This window comes from Lissotriton helveticus, chromosome 5_1 (assembly GCF_964261635.1).
Source record: "Lissotriton helveticus chromosome 5_1, aLisHel1.1, whole genome shotgun sequence".
NCBI lineage: Eukaryota > Metazoa > Chordata > Amphibia > Caudata > Salamandridae > Lissotriton > Lissotriton helveticus.
This window is the reverse complement of record NC_136065.1, coordinates 1,671,175,615-1,671,197,131: the sequence shown is the minus strand read 5'-3', so window position 1 is coordinate 1,671,197,131 and position 21,517 is coordinate 1,671,175,615.

Sequence of the window (21,517 nt, the reverse complement as noted above, 5' to 3'; positions counted from 1 at the left end):
CTGAGGATCCTGCAGACTTCCTACTGTGCTACATGACGGAAGCTGATGCAGAGCGGCTTCTTCATAATTTCTAACTGCGGAAGCACCAGTAGAAATGAGCTCACCCCATCCTTTCCCCCAAAAAAGGGACATATATTTAATGTCACAGGACTAATCAACTGGACAAAATGCTCAACAAAGTGTTTCACTCTATTATGACACAGAATATGAAACAAAAAAGTATAGACTTTACTTTTGTACAATTTATATCAATGAATGAGACGCTGCATTTTGGTATTCAAATCTGTTGCCCAAGATGACAATATACAGCATCTCACATGTAATGACCACTGATCAATATGCATTGAAAAGAGCATGACCGCCCTTTTCGAAGCCAATCCTTTCCTTAGCACCCTAATCTTGCTTGCTCTACTATTCGTAATCAGCATTTCCTACATTCCATCACTTCTGGCTTCTGGGCTCTATAAGCACTTCCCCCTACAACAGCAGTCTCCAAAACCTTCTAACCCATCAGCATATTTCACAAATGATTGCACCAATACATATATATCATTTTCACAGGCACTTATGTAAAAATCGCTGCATTTTTACAAAAGTGCAGATTTCGCGGACCCTGTTGCAAAAATCGCTGCATTTTTACAAAAGTGCAGATTTTGCGACAAACCGCGAAATCCTGGAGGGTCTGATTAGACTATATTGGCCCTATTTTGGGCTCATGGCCCTATGGCCTTTTTAGGTTTTTCCTGCACTGTGCTTGCACTTTGCCTGTGAAATCTCTTGAATTTAATATAACTTAAAAGGGGGCTCCTGTCAGTTCCCATAACCAAATGACTGTATTCATTCGCTTTTAAGTGGAACTTTTATTTAACTTCCACTGGCTGCACGTATTTATCATACTCTCATTTAAGCTGTTCACACTGTTTTAGCCCCATACACTGCCAAGATAAGATCTCTTCCCAAGGAAAAGGCAGACAGCTTCTAACAGTATGCTAGAATGCTTGCTTTTTATTACTTAGCTGTGTAAAGCAGATGCTTTAGTCTTAGAACATTTGTGGCATTTCCTATTCATTCCTCAGTACCTTTCCTTGCACTTTCTAGGCATTATCGGATTGATTTTTTTAATTTAAACCATTTGGTAATTTAGATCAAATTCTAAATGTAATAGGCATTGCTCGATAAAAATAAAGTTAATATATAAGAGCTATGCTATATTTTACTACTAAACAGACAGTCACAAGTGCAGTTACCTTGCAGACAACAGAGTCATGATTTGAATGGTGCAGCAGGTGCGGTAGCACCAGGCTCAAAATTTGTCAGCACTCGCCTAAACACGTAATATTGCTATATTTGACTACTAAGCAGGCAGTCACAATTGCAGTTACTTTGCAGTTAAAAGGGACTTGATTTGAATGGGGCAGCAGGTGCAGTTTCACCAGGGCCAAAAGCTCTAGGGACCCCACTAAACCCAGATTATTTTTCAAATGTAAAACTAAATAGGCAGTTACCTTGCAGACAGGATCATTTAAATAGTGCAGCATATGCAGTGACATAAGGATCAAAATCTCTAGGCACCCTACCAAACACCTACAATAGATATATTTTCATACTAAACAAGCAGTCACAAGAGCAGTTACCTTGCAGACAACAAGGTCATGGTTTGAATGGTGCAGCAGGTGCAGTGGCACCAGACCCAAAAGTTGTCAGAACTCCTCTAATCACATAATATTGCTATTATATGAATTAATTAAAAACTTTGCTATTACTTACCCACACTATATAACTAGTAACAGCACAATATATTGCCTTTTTGTGCATAAACAAATCATAACACTCTAACAGACTTTCCATAATTTAAATTGTACAACTACTAAGGAAGCTACAACATACAACAAAAAACACAGCTTATTATAAATCACACAGACAATACCTAATGCTTGTTCTGTTTGTCACTACCAGCAGCAATGAACAGAAAAATACAAGTAATGACCTTCAACATCCTGGAAAACATCTCTCTGGGTGTGGCAGTCGTTAGTTATTTTCTTTTCGATAACAAACTCTCACTTTAGACATTTGGTTTTGAAAAACAAAAGGTTTGGTGTGTGAGTTCCAAAACTGACTTCATCCGTCCACCAAAGATTTGGTACCTGTAGCGGAACCATGGTGAGGGTGGTTCCTCTGAAGGTGCAGAGCTCATCAATATACCAAAGGTGATTTCTAAATTTGGCAGGAGGTAGTTCTTCACAGTGGCAGATGTAATGTCTTCTGCCACTCTGATGGAGGGCAGGCTGCCCATCAAACACTAAATCAGCTGTATTTTTCTCTATCAAAAAAGATGTAATAGATACACATCACCTATGAGAATAAAGTTATGTCGCCCTCCTTACCTTCATGACATGTTCGCGGCATTTAGCTGAGCTCCACTTGGAGTTTGCTGATTGTCCTCTCAGTGCATGTGCTCTGTCTCTGCCCTTAAAAATTAAAGAATACTAGATATGGTATATTCAAATGTTCAGAAAGGCCATCATATTGGTGCAAAGTCAAATGTCACATGTGGGCCTCAGTGCAAACATGCACCATCCATGGGGCTTACTTTAGAAGACCGGCTTTAGGTATATCCTGAAGACCTTTTATGGTGGTGGCCTTCAGCAGTTGGCCCATGTCAATGATAAACATCATTTGACATGATGAATAGCTTACTGATTATTGTGCCATTCATACTTTAATGTGCATCTTTCATTCTATGCATTGCATCTGCAAGAATAAAACTTGCCTTTTTTTATAGTGCTTTAATAGTTGTAGGAGGGTGGCCTTACCTTGATCCAAAACTGAGGGAGATTACATTGTAATGACCCTCAATGAGGCCTATGATAATCCAAAGGGAATGAAGGAGGACTTCCTGGGACATCTCTGGAAGGTATGAAGGGAAGTAATCTCAAGGACTAAGGATGTCAGGATGAGAAGACAGGCACTTCAAAGGAGCACCAAGGATGTACCCCGGTATCAGACAAGAGACATATGGTGTACACCTTCTCCTGGGTGGCTCGCGACAGGAGGTTTTAAACTAGTGTATGTAGGATCCAAGAAGATCTGCTGTGGGAGGTGTGGCTTGTAAACAGACCCACCTAGGTTGAAAGGAGTGGAGTTCCTTTGGTAGACTGAAGATTTATGCCATCTTGAAAATTCCCAGAAATTACCATTTAAAAAGAGTTTTCACCATAAGTTATGAAAACAGCTGAACAGATGGGGCGGCGGTCGATGGTGGAGATAGTCTTAAATCAGCCATCACTGGCAACAGTATCATAATCTAGCTCTCCTAACATCTGGGAGACCGGACATGAACAGGACAAGATCAGACATCGATGAGACGTGGTGCAGAACAATACTTGGAGTAGAGTAACAGGAGAGTGGAACTTCTGGTCAGCTATTCTGGCAGAAGCTGGCTGGAAACAAGGACTGAACGAGATTCTCAATAGCATCAGAAGAGCTGGCATCATACTGCTTTGGGGCTGTAAATGTTGTGTGTGTGTGTGAGGCCGAGAGAAGCATGCACAGCTGCTTCTTGTGCTGTACCACATCTGGCTATGAGGCAAGCTTGCACTGCTCATACTCTATGCGGTATTTGTTCTGTGTGTGTAATGAAAACCTGCACTACTGATGCTCCTGAGGCACCTGTGTGTATGAAGTTTGCATTGTACTTTATTTGCTATACCTGTTCTGTGTGTGTGTGAGTAAAGCTAACATATTCACAGTTCCATAGTACCATCGTCACTCTTTTGAGAGTTTGGGTGTGAGAGAACCTCGCACCGCTGCTGCTCTCCCTCTCTCCTTTCTGGCTCCTCCTCCCCCAACATTCTGGGCGCCTGATGAAAGTTTCCTTTGTTGAAACCCATGCTATTCCAGTTCTGTGTGTCTTACTGAAGCTTGAGAAAACCTATGCTTACAAAAATAGGAGCAACCCATATGTCCATGCAAACTGGGTATAAAGTTTAAACTTAAAACAAGTGTTCATATGCAACTCATTTCTGAAAAAGATTTCTTAATGCCATAGGATTGTCCTGTGTAGATTTAATAAAAGAAAGAGCCAATAATAATAAAACAGAACATATCTGTCACAAATGAATACAAAATACAGAATCCTAACGGTATGCATGAATGTTTTGTGACAGTGAATGTGGTTGCAAAACATTTGCATATTACCACCTACTTCAAGTAGGTGGTAACCCATTCGCAAATGGGAAGGGGTCCCCAACAGACTCCTTCCCCTTTGTGAATGGTTGTAAAAGCATTTTTAAGATCAGGCAGTTTTCCCACGGACTGCTGCCTGGTCTCAAAAATGAAAAGAAAACCTATAATTTTACTTTTTGTAAAGCATCTCGTTTTCTTTTAAGGAAAACGGGTTGCTTTACAAAAAACAATTGCTTTATTTAAAAGCAATCACGGACATCGTGGTCTGCTGACCTCAGCAGGCCACGTGTTTTTTGCCATTCCTAGGGTGTTCTACCTCATTAATATTAATGAGGTGAGCGATTTGAACCGCCAGGAATTGCAATCTGAAACTCTTTGAGTTTCGTGCATTGCAAATTGTAATGACTTAATTTTGATTCTCAGGAATTCGCAATTATGTATTTAAAATTTACAGTTTTGATGCATATGCCCCACAGTGTTATATGCGCCATTTTGAAGAAAGGAATGGAGGAATAAAAACATTTTCGAGGACAATTTCCCTATTGTGGGGTCTCAAGGGTGTATAGTAAAGAATATGAGTTTAACAGTCCCTCACATAATGTACTTAGTGGAATATTACATATATGCCTAAAATTACACGAAAAAATACATTAATGTGAAAAGGACAATGAAATAAACGGTTTTTAGGCACACTGATGGATGATACACAATTACCAATCACATGATGTATATGTAAGGATTTTGAGCATCATAATGGCATTGTACTAACATTTAAGATCCTTTCTTCGAGAATGGAAGGTTCTATATGGCAGAAGTCATGCAGTTTAGTTCGTTAAAGCAATACATTTCCTCCATTTCTTCAAAGTGTTCAGTCCTTGTCTGATAGAATTATATCTATCAGTCCTTTTACATTCAAGCCTTCATCTACAGACAGTGTGGGTGAAATAAGCAATGTAACAAATTACTTAATATAAATATTGTACCCTTACCAAATGCGATTTTGTTAAGCTGCATGCAAAATACAAATCGCATTATGAGTAATCATATCTCAGCACAAATGAAAATCACCACTCTTCGATATTTATTTGTGAGCTAGTTGTGTAAGTGCAGCTTGTATGAGTAGCTTGACAAGAAGATGGGGTGGGGCCTGAAGAGTGCTCCCAGTGTGAGAACCCTGCAAGAGTCTTTGGAGGAGGTCATTGAGAGGAAGGATGCATGAAGGCCATTTCACCCAAATGCTTGGGGCAGCACCGTTTGCTGTCTCTTTCAAGACCTCTTCTCCCCATCTCTCTTTCAAATGTGTCTTGCTCACTGATCTTTTTATAGTGTTTCATGTCCTTACCTCTCTCACCTGAATCACACGTGTTCGATCTTTTTCACTTCTCTTTTTCCTGTCTCCCACCTCTCATATTCCGTTGTCTGATTCTTTCACGCCTGTCTATCTTAATATCTCCTCAATATTCCTCCCAAACTCTCCTTCAGCTGTATTTTTCTAACCTGTATCTGTCTTCTCATCACCACTTTTTTTCTCATGCTCTTAGCTATATAAGCTCACTGTCTCCACTCAGCTCTGTCACTTTATCACCACTTTCTCAATTGTCGCCCTTCTTTCAGCTGTCATTGTTCACCTGCTTATATCTCCACACCTCTCAGCTGTCTTTCTAATGTGTCTCTATCACAACTCTCTCTCTCTCTCTCACATGTTTCTCCCTTTCTTTCATTCGCTCTTCACCATTTCTCTCTATTACATCCAGAGTCGGACTGGCCGTAGCGGGCAACAGGCGTTTTCCCCGTGGGCAAGAAGGGTGGGGCTGGTTTTCGAGGTGTGGGGGCTGGTTTTGTTACTGGGGGGTGGTGTTGCAGCAGTGCTACAATTTCGGCTCCCAGTAACAAAAGCGGCAGCAGTAGTGCCAAATCGGCCGGCAGCCGTGCTAAAGCAGCAGTAGGTCAGAATAATATGCTTAAGGAACAGAAACCACTTTCTACAGCAAGCCCCTTATGGGCATTGCAGTAAACTAGAGATCCACAACTCCTTCTCTCATTGGCAAAGCCTGTGTAAAATTGTAATTGCATTTATATTGCGCTTACTGCCCCTGACAAGGCGTCAAGTGCTTTTTGGAGAGGAGCACGCTACTCCAGAATCCAAAAAGGATTAGTGGTGTATTAGTATAGGGAAATATGAAATTAATTTGAACAGTGAACACGTGAGTCTGTAAATTGAATTAAAAGGATAGTGGAGGGATAGATGAGGGAAGGATCTAGAACGTGTTTATTTGGAGATCATAGCAGTAGGGGGAGGTTTGATATGAGTAGAGGAGTGAGTTAGGGAGAAGTATGAGGTATCAGATGAGTCTCGGGAGGGAAACACGAGGGTAGGGTTTAGAAAGGCTTGTTTGGGAGATTGAATAGTAAAAAAGTATGTAAATGATGCTAGAGCAGTAGAGGAGGGAAGAGTCTAGAAAGAGTTATTTTAGGGATCATAGTGGTAGAATGGGTTTTGAGATGAGTCAGAGAGTGGAGGTAGAGGATATATTGAGAGATGTATTGGGTGAGATACAGGGTAGTGCATTGGAGATGGTGAATTATGAGTTGAGTGAAGAAATAAATATAAAGATACAAAAGTACATGGGAGGTATATATCTATAATGAAGGTATTATATCCAGATTTAGGTTGTATTTAATAAATTCAGACTTGCAAATTCTTTTTTCATTTTCAATTCAATAATTCAATAGAAAAGCAATTGTAGATAAATAGTTATGATAAAAATGTACTTATTTATACAGTGACTTATGTACAAGTTAAACATAGTGTTAGACCTGGCATCCTTGGCGTGGTTTCCCCAGGGTTTTTGCTTCTACCTCATGTATTTTTGACAGAGTGCTGGGCTTCGTTTTTGTTGGTTTAGGTACTCTGGGCATTTTATCACTGCTGATCAGTGCTAAAGTACAAGTGCTTCGTGTGTAAATTGTTATTATGAATGATTATCCATGATTGGCATATTTGATTTACTGGTAAGCCCCTAGTAAAGTGCACTATATGTGCCCAGGGCATGTAAATCAAATGCTACTAGTGGGCCTGCAGCACTGGTTGTATTACACACATGAATAGTCCTGTGAACTTGTCTCAGGCCTGCCATTGCAGTGTCTGTGAGTGCAGTTTTAACGTGCCATGTCAACCTGGCAAGTGCACCCACTTACCAGGCCCCCACCTTCCCTTTTACCGCATGTAAGGCACCCCTAAGGTAGGCCCAAGGTACCCTCTTGGTCCGGTGGCAGAGCATGTGAAAGGTAGGACATGTACTGGTGTGTTTTACATGTCCTCTTAGTGAAATACTGCCAATTTCGTTTTTCACTAGTGCAAGGACTAGCTCTCCCATGGGCTATCATTAGAGCTGCCTTGTAACATTTTACAAGTATAACTTTCGATTGGAAACAACTAGAAATTTGGAGTTTAGGTTCTCTTAACTTGGAATTTAAAAATACATCTTTTAGTGAAGATGTTTTTTAAACTGTGTGTTTGAATATGCCACATTTAGAAAGTGGGCATTTTCTTGCTTTATCATTCTATCTGTCTATGCCTGCCTGTGGAATCAAAGTCTGGTTTAGACTGACTGGGGCTGCTTGACTCCAGACACTCGCATAAAGGGAGCTGAGGTGTGCTCTACATATCCTAATGGTCCTTTCTGAGATAAAGTGGTGGGAGGAGTTGTCACTTAGACCTTAATAGGGCTGTGCCTGCCTTTCACAATGCCGTCCCCACCTCCTGTAGTGTGGCTGGATGAGGGAGGACAAAACTAGTTCTAGTAAGCAAAAGAGACTTTCTTTGAAACCTGCACACGTCAAAGGCTGAGAGTAATGTAACTAGTTTGGCACAGACCCCAGAACTTTAGAACACTTCTGAATTAAGAGGACCCTGCCAAGAAGAAGAGCTGCCAGGACGAGTACACCTTTGCTGTGTGTTGCTTTGCTGGGTTGGCCTGCAATATCTGCTTCTGTCTGTGGGCAGTGGATAGGACTGGACTTACACTTTGCTTTGGCATCCTGCTTACGAAGATGTAGTGGGATTGATGTAGAACTTGCCCTTGTTAACAAATCTCAGGGACACAAATACTTCATTTGCAGTATCCCTGAACTCCACTGCTGGGAATTCTGACCTTCCTATAGGTATTAATTCCAGCTCTGGGCCCTTGGAGGTTGTTTTGCTACTGAAAACCATAAAAATCTACACATCGCCCTTCCAGAGCCTGTTTTTCTGATGCATCACCACTATGTGGGAGAAATTTCCATGCACCGCCGGCGTGCGGCTGAAAAAATGGATGTGGCACCCGTCCGCAGCTCAAAAAACCACTGCACGCCGAGTTCAGTGCACCGTCTCCAAGGTCTGAGATCACTGCACTGAAGCAGGTCCTGCTGTACTACTGTCAAGATCAACACATCGAGGCACCGTGCTGAATAAACTGATGCAGTGCCTGTTTTCTGCCACCACATCGATCTCCAGCGCAATCCAGATTTTTACGCAGCGCACCTGTGTGCCAAATCTACATCAATGCTAGGCTTTCAGTAAGAAACCAATGCATCACCTGCCCTCGCAGTAACAAACCGATGCATCACCTCCTCTCCAGTAAGGAGCTGACGCATTACCTCAACTGCGTGGCAGTGACGAACCGTCAAATCACCTCCCCGGAAGCAAGGAACCAGCGCATCACCTTACTTGCAAGTACAGAACCGATGTATCACCTTATCTGTACCTGTTTTTGTCCTGTAATTTTGATGCATCCAAGGTACTTTGTGCTAACAGTGATGCATCCATAGTTTTCTATGGACAGGACTGTTTTTACCTTTTAAAAGTCATATCTTGAGATCTGTATGTTGGATTTTTGTCATTTTTGTATTGTTTTGTTTAGATAAAGATACTCAATTTTACTAAAGTGATGCAGTGTCCATTTGTAGTGTTTTCAATGCATTGCTGTGTTTCATATACAAATGCTTTACACACTGTTTCTGAGATAAGCCTGACCCCTCATGCCAAGCTACCAAAGGGGTGAGCAGGGGTTCTTTTAGGTGTGTAACTCCATTATCCAGTGCCGGACTGGCCGTAGTGGGCACAGGCATTTCCCTGTTGGGCCGCCAGGGTGGGGGCTGGTTTTGGGACCCTGGGGGCAGTTTTTGTTACCGGGGATCGGCAATATCGGCCCCCTGTAACAAAATCGGCCAAAACAGGCCCTAGCAAACCGCTCGGCTGCACCCTTCTCCCCCCGTGGGACCAGCCGAGCAGTTTGCCAGGCCCGATTTTGGTTCCCAGTCTGGCCCTGCCCTTATCCTGACTAGAAGGAAGGGCCCCTACTTGGACAGGGTACAAACATGCCAACTAAACACATCCATTTTAAACATTGGTGGTCAGCGGCGAGGATAGGACTTGCACTTGTACTTGACCTACAGTGATTGGTGTACACTACTACTGAGTGCAGACCATTATGCAACCACATACTGTTTTTGATTTTTCTCTTTTTCAACTCCTGAGTTCATTAGTCTACAGATCATGTCTCTCTCTGTTGAGCCATCAGCTTTGCCTGCAGATTTCGAGTTTGAGGAGGAGAGGCTGGAGTCCTACACAGTGCCTTAACGTAAGCGTATTTGCAAGGGGTTCAAGTGTTCCATTAGAGGTTTCACAAGAAAAGAAGAGCTGCAAAAGGCACTGAATGCCTGTTTGGAAGCTAGAAAGGCTGGTGGGCACCTAGAGGAGGATAATGATGAGATGGGAGTGGAGGAGCAAAACTTGCAAGTGGATGCTGTGGATCAGGCCCTGCCTGAGAGTAGGGTACCTTCCAGGGCAAGCGGCAGTGTTTCCACTAAGAGTCTAACCCCAGAGGAGCTGAAGGGCAGACAGGAAGAGAGGCATTTCCAGTTGGAGCTTGCTGGAATAAATATGGAGGAGAAAAAGATGACCGTTGCTCATGAGGTGAGCTCAAAGGAGTTGGACTTGAAGGCCAAGTTCAATTCAAATAGAGGCAGCATGATTTCAATGCACTCAAAATGGAGAGTACATATGCCTATGGAGGTGGTGAAACATTTCATAGTGGGGGATGACATTGATCAGTGGTTTTGGGGATATCAGGTAGCAAGGAGGTCCCACAAGGTCCCTAAGAGAGATTGGGGAGCAGGGTTGTGGAACCGCTTCACATCAGATGGGAGGGGCACCTAGCTCACCTTTCTCCCGGGGGATCAGATGGAGTATCCACTCATTAAAGAGAGCCTGGTCAGTAGGTATGGATTGACCCCAGAAAGGTACAGGCAGAAGTTCTGTGCCTTTAAGACACTTGAGTCAAAAACATAGTTTCAGTATGTTGCTTCCTTCTGCAGAGCATTGGGTGGTTGGGTGAAGGGAAGCCAGGTAACTGATTATCAAGGGCTTTATGATTTCATTGCATGGGAGCACTAGTCTAATAGTAGTTTTCCAGAGCTGCAGCAGCACTTCATTGACAGTAAGCTTGCGGACCCCAGAAAGCTTGCTCAGGAGGCATACCACTGGCTCAGCACCAGGGTCCACAAGGGGTATGTGGGAGACTCCACCAAGGGTGGGCATGGTCTCCAGCAGAAGAGTTCTCTAGAGGGCCCAAGTCTAGTTCCCACTTTACAGATTCCCACCCCCAGGTTGGAAAAAGCCTTGAATCTCCACAGGGAAGCCTGCAGACAAGGGTCCCCACAAGTGTTATGTGTGTAGTCAGGAGGGTCACATGAGAGGGGATCCCAAGTGTCCCAAGTGGACACTGGCACCCACTGGTATGCAGTTAAATGGGTTGATCAGTGTAGCACTCAGGGAAGAGTTGGTTCCAGAAGGAGGGTGGGGGCCAGCTGAGATGAAATACAGGCAGTGGGTGACCATCAACGGACAGAGGGTTGAGGCTCTGAGAGACACGGGGGCCAGTGTAACTACCGTCAGGTGCCGCCTGATGAGCAGGTAGTTCCCAATGTGTTTCACCAAGTAGTTGCCGTGGATAAAAGTGAGTGCCAGTGCAAGGTGGTGCGGGTTCCCCTTGAATGGGAAGGGTCTCAAGTTCCTTCAGAGTAGCTGTGAGTCCAACCATGCCTGTTGATTGTCTGCTGGGTAACGACCTGGAAGATTCCCCTTGGAGTGAGGTGGAACACTGGTCACAATTGGAGATGTTGGGGTTGCTGGGTGGAAATTTGTAACCACCTGGTCTATGGCACCTAGAAAGGGTGATCAAGAGGACCTGGAGCCTGAAAGAGTGCCCCAGGTGTCTGTCAGAAAGAGAAGGGGCGCGGGAACCCGGCCCCTGAAGTTCCAATGATCCAGGAAGAGGTTGATTCTGAGGGGGACACCCCAGAACCTAGAGGGGAACAAGTGGCTGAACTGGGAGAATTACCCCCAAACCAGTCCCAGGATGCTTGTTTCTTTTCCAGGGAAGACCTGGCTTGGCAGTTCAGGCTGGACTGTTCCCATGAGACACAGGGTCAAGATTGAATTGCATATAGCTGTGCCTGAACTGAGGTGGCGAAGTGAGCAAAAGAATGATGATGGATTCAACCTAGATCTGTGACTGGGGGTGAGTGTCTGAAAAGTTTCAGCGCTCTGTCCAACATCTCCTTGTGTTTGCTTTGAACTGGGGGACTTGCCTGAGCTGAGCTATTGGCAGCAAGAAGGGGTCCCACCAGGGAGGAATTCTGCAGGGACCAGAAGGAATGTCCTCCTCTTCTGGGTATGTGACAGCAGACTGTGGACCAGGCAGCTGGCAAGGAGTCTGGATCACACTGGATCTACTGGGAGCATGGACTCCAGTATAGTGAGCCTAAGGGTGCTGAGCCTGTTCAGCCTGTGTGCTGGTGGCACCCCAGAGCTTCAGAGCATTCCTACTGAGTCTGGCTCATGATGTGCCTTTGACAGGACATTTGGGGCAGAACAAGACCTTTGAACAGCTTGTCACCCACTTCTGGTGGCCCCAGATGGGAAGGCAATCTGATAACCATTGCAGTCTTTCTAAATTTGCCAGGCAAGTGACAAGAGTGGCGGAAGATACAAAGTTCCACTCCAACATTTCCCTGTTGTGAGCATCACTTTTGAGTTGGTGGGCATCAATATTGTGGGGCCTCTGGACCCCAAGACAGCCATGGGCAATGGGTACATCCTGGTTTTAGTGGAGCATGCCACCCGGTACCCGGAGGTAACACCTCTGAGGACAGTGCTGCACCCGTGGTGGGCCGGGCATTGATGTGGATATTTTTCCACGTGGGTTTCCCCAAGGAGGGGGTTTCCGACTGGGGTACCAACGTCATACCTCAGTATATGAAGTCTCTGTGGGAGGAGTGTGGTATAACTTACAAGTTCACCACTCCTTACCGCCTTAAGGTAATGGGTAGGTGGCTGTGCCGTCTGCATCTCTGTTGGGGGTTCTTTGACTGTGGTAGTGGTGGATGCAGGTCTTGACAGGGGTCTTACAAATATGGAAGCCGATGATGTTGGTTGTGGTTCCATATCCCTTTGAGCAGATTGAATAGGAGAGGTCATCTCTCTCTCCTCTAAGCTGCCCTCCACTGAACGATCGCTGACTTGTCCTCATCATTGTTACTTTCCATACTTGTAAGGCTTTCAAGAATTTCCTTTTTCCATGTCTCTTGTGAGGTGGGTCTCTGGCTTAGCTGGGGTGCAATCCATGTCCAGATCATCAGACAGGGGGCTTGGAGAAGATAATGAAGTACACTTACCTTTCTTGCTGGAGATTGTGAAGCCAGTGATTGAAGAACATTGTCTTGCTCATCAGGAAGCTCAACCTCCTTCTTTGCTCCTACTTCTGGTAGAACTGTTGCTGGCTGCGACTCTGGTTGTCACTTCTCTGCGACGATTGCGTACTAGTTTGTGGCTGAAACAAATCCATGTCAGCCTCCCTACCGATCACAATGACTACAGTGGCTGCATCCCTGAGAGACATGGGCTTAGGCTTAGCCTTAGGTTGGGGTGGTGTTGTTGATGATGCAGGAGTGCTGCTCCCAGCCTTAGGTGCCCACAGGAGGGTACAGCAGGTACGCCACATTTCTTGAAAATGGTGGAGGCTGGCACGGAAGTGGTGGCAATATACTCTTCTTCTCCTCCTCACTGCCCACTTTCTTGAAAACTGTTGTATCCTGAGTTTTACATGGCTATGTGAATCAGCCTAGGTCCTCCTAGCTGCTCAGCCAGAGCAAGAGATGGTGACGGAATGTTGGTGTGCCTGTGATGAATGGAATGCCTGGGTGCCTGTGTGGATGAGTGTGTGACAGTTGGAGATGGGCTGAGCAGCTAGGCAGGCTGCTCCTGGTGGGGCTAGCTGGGGCTGACAGGGACTGGCATAGGAGTACAAGAACTGGATATAGAGTTGTACCAGGTTGATCTCTGTTTATCCTACTTGAGGTGGATCAATAAAGAAGACTTCATGAAACTAACAAGCTGACTACAAGTGTCTTCATATGCAAACCACAACATTAACCCTTCTTTAGAGCTATGTAGGAAGCTGGCTCTGCATATGGTATACCACTAAGTGTTTATACTGTGCACAGAGTCGAGTGTTTCCCCCAGAAGTGTACTGGGCTCTATGTAAATCCAAAGTGCTCAATTTCTGGTTGTGTGGTTGAGCAGCCTTAGGCCTAACACAGAGGAGTGTAAGACATTTGTTATGCACACCGTGATTAATAAATTACACACGACCCAAAAAGGAGATCCACACCAATTTTAGAAAAATACGCTTCTTTCAGGTTTTATTTTAAGACCAATATGTACACAAAAAGGTAAGTACGTTTTTAAGGAAAAATACTTTACACTTTAAAAAGTGGACACAGTGCAATTTTCATGCCTTGCAATGTTAACCTACGGAGGCAAACAATAATGCAGTTTTTCAGGTCAGTATATGACTTACAGGTCTAGTCTTCAGGGTTTCAGGTGAACACCAGGCAAGGCTCAGATTGGAATCAAAACTGCACCACCAGCGACCAAGGGCAGCCGGGTGCAGAGGTCAGATCTGGGGTCGGGTACCCAGTGTTAACCAATGGAGACGGGGGGTGCTAAAAAATGTGCTGCTCACAGGTGAGTAAAGCAGTGTCAGAGGTCGATCTCTTGGAGTTAAGGTAAGTACAGGGGGGGCACAAGGTAGCACCAAATTTTCTCCCTCAGCAGCATGGGACGGACAGGTGCAGACAGCCAACACAGGGTCTGGCGCCCAATGCAGTTCAATGGGAGAAATCAGTCTTGAAAGAAGGCTGCAGGCTCAGGTCAGGAGGTGGGACGAAGAAAACCTACAGCTGTCTAGTTTAAGTAGAGATGCTAGGCGACATAGGGACAGTGTCAGTCAGGATCCCCAAGGCCCAAGGGCTGTGGGTGCAGTGATGTCCTTTGGTATCTGGAAACAGCTTACCAGGCAGGTCACGGTCAGGGGGGGTCTTTGAGTGGAGGCTGCAGGCATTGACTTGGAGTCTGGCAAGGGTCATCCCAATGTGGACTCTTGCTCAGAAGCACTGGGGCACCTTCACAGGATCGGTGGGCCATTATGGACTCGGGTCGTGGGCATCGGAAGCAGAGGTGGGCTGCTGGGTTGCTGGGTCGTTCTTCTTCGGCAGGATCTTTGAGGGTTGCAGACAGGCCGGTAGGGCTGGGGCTAAGTGAGTAGGCTTCTTCAGTCTTTGCCGCGGCACAGCTCTTCTTTGTCCTCTTCTTCCTAGGTCATCACAATCTGATTTCAGGGTTTGGGGAACCTAAATACTAGATTAAGGGGTGTTACAGGGGAGTAACAGGTAGGTACCAATAGGCCTCTCACCTGGGGTGTCTACACCCACTAGTATGCCACCCTCCTGTGGGAGGGGGCATAGCTCTAGCCCTGATTAGATAGGTCCCACCATCATCAAGATGGTGGGCACTGAAATATGTTCTTCTTTCACCTCCTGCACCTGACCAGTGGAGTTGGCGAAGGGGGACACACCTCCTATTCTTACTAAGTTTTCCTACCGGTTCTCCTTCCAAAAGTGGGAGGGTTTAACGGGGGCTTCCATCTGCTCCTAGCAGCAGAGGCCGGGGTCGCATTACAGAGACATCAAGGCCTTTGAAGCTTCCCTCTTGACCACTGTGCTCATCCTGGGGGAGGAGGTGTGTCACCTTTGACCAGAATGTGCTTTGTTTCAGACCTCAGAAAGAAGGGGTTAACCACCCAGGGGTCAAGAAACATGTCTGGTGGCGGCAGGCTGCCTAAACTAGCTCAAGACCACACCAGGGTTTGTAGGTTTTCAGAGGACACCTATGGGTATATGTTGTAATAAATCCCACACTGGCATCAGAGTGGGTTTATTTAGAGTTGTTTGGTACCAAAAACTCCTGTGTTCAGTGAAGCTATCATTGTGCCTGGGCACTTGAGTTGTTGAGTTTCCAGCCCGTGTATACTCTATGGCTTCCCTGAAACTTACAATATTAGGAATAGACTTAAATATTGTAGGGGCATATCTACTCATGCAGATATGTCCACACCTGAGATATAGCGCACCCCGCCTTAAGGCTTGTAAGAGGGGTGACATACCTATACCTTAGGTCAGAGGTCTTCAAACTTTTGAAGGTTGAGCACCCCCAGCTGAATTTTTTTAAATGTCGGCCCCCCCCACCACCTGACAGAAATTTCTGGAATCTGGTACACTACATAATCGACCGCCACCCACATATCCCAGGCCATATCCGACAAATAATGTTCAAAACAATGAGTGTTTCCTCCTCCATGAATTCCCTCACTACCACTCACCAACAATGCACCTCATCTCTCTATAGCACCTTTCTGGCAAACATATACTTTTGTTATAGTGCTACTCAAAGTTTCATCATACTCAGGGGCATATGTAGAAGCCCCTATAGACACCACACCGTTACTTTTTACGACGTTGTGGTGGCGATAGGGGCATTGCCGTATTTACAAGGCAGCATTAAGCCACTTAACTTGGCTTAACGCTGCCTCGTAAATAAGGACCCTTTCATGCTATGCTTAGCATGAAAGGGTGGGCAGTGGGTGTTGCGGTGGGCGGTCCACTGCAACAGGCACTGATTTTGATGTTGTGCCCTATTTACAAGGGCAGGGTAAAAGTGAGGCAGCGTTAAAATTAAGAACAGGGAAAACCTGGTCTTAAGATGGCGAAACTAGGAGAAATGCATTATTTCTCCTCATTTTTGCTTCATCCATGTGTGCTGCCTTGTGCAGCACACATGGAAAAAGCAAAATGCCTTGTATTTTAATGTTTAAAAAAAAAAAAATCCATTTTGTGATTTCTGTGTGTGCTGCATTAAGCAGCACACATGGAAGTGGGTCAAATGGCATTTAAAGATTGCTTATGTACAGGAAGGTCCCCCTCCTGTACATAAACAATCTTTAACCTGCACCCAGACACCCTTGCACTATGGTGCAATGGTGTCTGTGTTGGCGCTACACTGCTAAGTGTAGCGCCAGCTCAGGGGAAACGCAAGACTGCACCATATTGTTGTAAATATGGTGCAGCCTTCTTTTTCTGAAGTGGCGGAGAGAGGCCTTAACCCATGACTGCTAACGCCTCACTCCGCAACTTCCTTGAACATATGCCCCTCAGTTCTTTTATCTGCATGGTACACCTTCTTTGTAGCAGGCACATTAACCCTCTGTGCTGTGAGGGTGGCAAGAGTGCTCATGTGAGTGCACAGTGAGGTATGCAACAGTGTGAGAGTAGGGTAAGTGGAGTGACTGCAGGGTGAGTAAGGTGACCATATTAATTTGGGTGTGCATGTTAGTGTAGAGTGGGACTAATGAATGCATGGTTAATGATGGGCTTGTTTAAGTGAGATTGCAGATTGAGCAGTGAGGGGGACAGGTGAGTGAAGTGTCACATGAGTTCAGGGTTGGTAGTGTGCTTGTGTGGCTGCAGGTTGAGGTTCAGGGAAAACCGCACAAGTGCATTGTGGGAGCAGAGTGATCACTGAGTGCAGGGTGAATGGTGTGAGTGCATGGGGGTCAGTGTGAGGGAATTGTGATTGCGGAGGAGCAAGTTGTCTGAATGCAGGGTGCATTCCCAGACACTTTTAGTAACTCAGCAGTTATTGAAGGCAGCACAGGGTTTCAGTTATGTTAAACTATTGCTATTGCAATTCTGGCTTTAACCAGGGATCAAGGGTGGAGGAAATAAATACTGGGCTGATCTTGCAACAAAATTCCAGTTTTATGATTAGGGTTGCCAGCTAATTAATTTGATGTCCCACGTGGTACAAAAAAAAGCAGTCACCTAAAGCTCTATTTTCAGCACTTATCTGTGCATACTCTGAACAGCAAATAAAAATAGAAAGCACTTTAAATTGTGTTTTAGGGCTGCTTGAATGATATGACTGATAATAAAAGGGAATAAAGACAGAAAAGTAACATCATAAATTAATATTTAGTGTCAAGATTAGCAATTTGCAGGCTGTTTAAACACCTAACTGGGATTTGTCTTTTGGCAATTTAAAACCCTTTTAGCCCTGTGATCTTTGTTCTCCTGCTGGTGTAATTAAAAAGCAACATTGTCGCCTTTCTGGGAAGAGCTGTCCCTCCCTGGACGGGGTTAAATTCCGAGAGCTGAAATGCTTCAGCTGCAGTGGGAGGCAGGAAGCCTTCCCTGCTAAAACTAAAAGCAAGTAACAGACATTCATTTCATCTGCAGTGTGAGGCAAGGAGTCTCCTCTGAAATCGTTGCTTTCAGTTTTAGCAAAGGGGGCTTCTTGCTTCCCTTTGCAACTAAAGCATTTCAGCTGTAGGAATTAACCAGGATAGCCCCCCCCCCAAACCCCGTGTGTGGCAGCCTGATCAGACAGCTTCCCAGTGCACACAGCCCACCGAGTATTTCACAGGTCTTTAAAAGACATTTTTTTCTTGTTAATGAGGCTTTGATGGCTTTCACCCTTTCTTAGGGCCCCTGCAGCTCCACTCTGCCAGTTTCGAATCAGTAGAGGACAAAGGTGAGATTTTAGTGTGGAGTGCGCGACCCCCTGAGACGGTGTCGGGCGCGTTGTCGTTTTTCTCTGCACCAAGGCATGCAGGCTGCAATGGCAGTTTGCATTGCCTTGGTGAGGGGTCCCTAGGGGATCCTCTTCAGTCCCAATACCCTAGGTAACAGGGTACCACTTACTAGGGACTTACAGGCTGGTCTGAAGTGCCAATTGTTGTACAGTTTTAGGGAAGGAGCTCTGCACGGGAGACCTGTGTGGCATGGACCCTCTGAACTTTCAATCAAAACAACATCATTTTCCAGGCAAAAATCGGGGGACTAATCATCTCAAAAGAGGCACTTTCTCACAGGCAATCTTCAAGTTCTTTCTTAGATCTAGCAGTTGCCAGTTAGCTGCACAAGGGGAACCAGAGGAGGACTCAGTTGGTGTGCCGGCCTTCTGTCTAGCTCTAAAGTGTGTGATGATGTCTCTTTTGCATATAACAGCAAACAAACAAGGAAACAAAACAGTGAAATGTGGCATTTGCAGTTGAATCTACAGACACTATAATTTACTGAGGTCACATCTATTTATTTATTATTTATTTATTTGAAGGTTTTGTACAGCGCGGACAAGATCCTTGCAGATATCAGAGCTCTTTACAATCAGCGAAGCTCATAAGCTAGTTATACATAACAATGAAAGAAGGAAAAAAAAAGAAATCACGAATAGCATAACAAATAAAAAGGAAGTTCTATGGAGGCAAGATCACGCATGACCTGAACAGTTTGTGTCCAGCAGAGTGACTTAGGCTGAAATCAAGTGAATTTTGCCATGAGAATTGCTTTAACTTCCTTTTTGAAAGAGAAGGTAAAGGCATTCAGTCTGATTTTAGGTGTGAGAGTATTCCAGATCCTTGGTACCATTCCCGAAAAGGTCTGTTTATATGATTTCATCTTTGTGAATCATTGAGGTTTCAGTAGTAGGTTAACTGCACTCCTTGAGGATCTTGAACCACCAGAGATTGTCAATTTCTGTGCGAGGTAGCTGGGTGCGTTGTACTTTAAGGCCTTATGTGTCATGCAGTCTATTTTAAGATGAATTCTTGCTTCCAGCGGGAGCCAGTTTAAGGATTTTAAGTCTGGGGAAATGTGAAAGCTTCTTTTTGAGCCAGTGATGAGTCTTGCAGCGGCGCTTAATGAAGCCCTCAGGGGAGCTGTCGAAGCTTTTGGAAGGCCACATAAAGAGACACTTCAATATTCCACACGGGGAATAACCAGAGCTTGAACAGTAAGCCTGAAGTCATTGGCTGGAATGAAGGGTTTCAACTTCCTCAGAGTGTTTATTTGGAAGTTTGCTCCTTGCAGCATTGCTGATATGTTTCTGCATGGTGAGATTGCTGTCTAGAGTTATTCCCAAGGATTTCGCAGAGTCAGCAATGGTTGGTTGAACGTTGAGTGCAGTGAGATGTTTGATCAGGCCTTGCATAGTGGGAATTTTGTCGGGAGAATATATAAGGAGGAATTCGGTTTTTTGAGCATTTAGTTTGAGATGGTTTTCTGCCAGCCAAGTCTGGGTGTGCGTGAGGGTGGTGTTAAGCCGTTTAATGTATTCTAGGGTGTTGATCTTAAGTTAAAGCTGAGTATCGTCTGTGTACATATGAAATTGCACATTGGAAGCCTGCAGAATTTCAGTGAGCGGCTCCATGAACAGGTTGAATAGAGTCGGGGATAATGAGGAGCCTTGCGGGACTCCCAACCTTACCGGTACTGGTTTGGAGCGGGTGTTGTTGACCAAGAAATTTTGTGAACGGTTATGAAGAAAAGAGGTAAACCAATTTAACACTGATCCTGATAGACCCGTTCACATCGTGTATCCATTCCAAACAATAATACCATAATATTTCCATAACATACAGATTGAAAAGTTTGCTTTATGTGCCGCTAAGGGCTATGAGATGCCTGTGGCAAGCAGGGGATGCAGGAGGAACATGGAATTATCCATAAACAAATTATAAATGGCATGTGCCTATGGCCTATAGCAGGCGGCAGGGGCAGGTCAGGCCTGGGGTAAATTGAATAATCCTTGAGAAAATTATTGATGGTGTACTCGTATGGCCTAGAGCATAGGTACTCACAACATTTCTCTCGGGGGCCAAATTTACAGTGTGGTTTGTGGCCGAGGGCCGCACTGGTGGGGACGGGGTCAGTGGGGGAGGGGGCGGGTTTAGAGCAAAATAAAAACTGTGACCATGAGGTTGAACACAGGCCCCTGCAGCAGACGCCTTCGTCCACTGAGCCACCAGACCCGGCACACACACATTTCTCTCTCTCTCTCTCTCTCTCTCTCTCTCTCTCTCTCTCTCTCTCTCACCCTCTGTCACCCTCTGTCACCCTCACTCTGACTGTCTCTCTGTCTCACTCCCTCTCTCTCACCCTCTGCTATCCTCACTCTGTCTCTCTCTCTCTCCCTCCCTCCCTCTGTCTGTCTCCGTCTGTCTCCCTCCCTCCCTTTGTCTCTGTCTCCCTCTGTCTGTCACCCTCTTTCAACCTACCTCTGTCTCTCTCCCTGTCTCCCTCTCTCTGTCTCCTTCCCTCTCTCTGTCTCCCTCCCTCTGTCTCCTGTCTCACTCCCTCTGTCTCCTTCCCTCCCTCTGTCTCCTTCCCTCTCTCTGTCTCCTTCCCTTCCTGTCTCCTTCCCTCCCTCTATCTCCCTCCCTCCGTCTCTCTCCCTCCGTCTCCCTCTCCCTCTGTCTCCCTCTCCCTTCCTCTGTCTCCCTTCCTCTGTCTCCTTCCCTCTGTCTTCTGCTCTCTGTCTCCCTCTCTCTGTCTCCCTCTGTCTTACTCTCCTTCCCTCTGTCTGCTTCCCTCTGTCTCCCTCCCTCTGTCACCCTCTTTAACCTGTGTGTCAAAAAGGAGGGGAAGTGGATCTCTACAAGATCCAAGGGCTCAAATTACCATTCAGGAAAACCTCAGAATGGAAGGTCCAGCCACAGTTAGAGCCCAAAGGGACAAAGTCAAGCAAAGGCAGACTCGGCTGTTCCTGTAGGTTAGAAGGTAGGAAAAGTTAAAGGTAGGGCGACGGTCACAAGAAAGGATAAGGTAGTGCTCGGTGGAGGGCTACCCTGGGTATCCAATATGTTGGTATTAATGGCCTCACACACCCTTGCGAGTGTCATGCTTCATCATTGGTGGTTGCTCCTCGTTGGGCAGGCGGTGCAATGCCCAACGGGCTCACCTCAAAGAGGAGCTCTTTGGCGGAGATCTTTTTACCAACTGCCTAAGGGTGAAGTGCGAGTGAGGGGCCAGAGAAGAACGGATAGTGTAAATAAGTGGGTTAAAATGTGGCACAAGGTACCGGAGATCAATTTATTCTGGTGGTCCCTTGCCA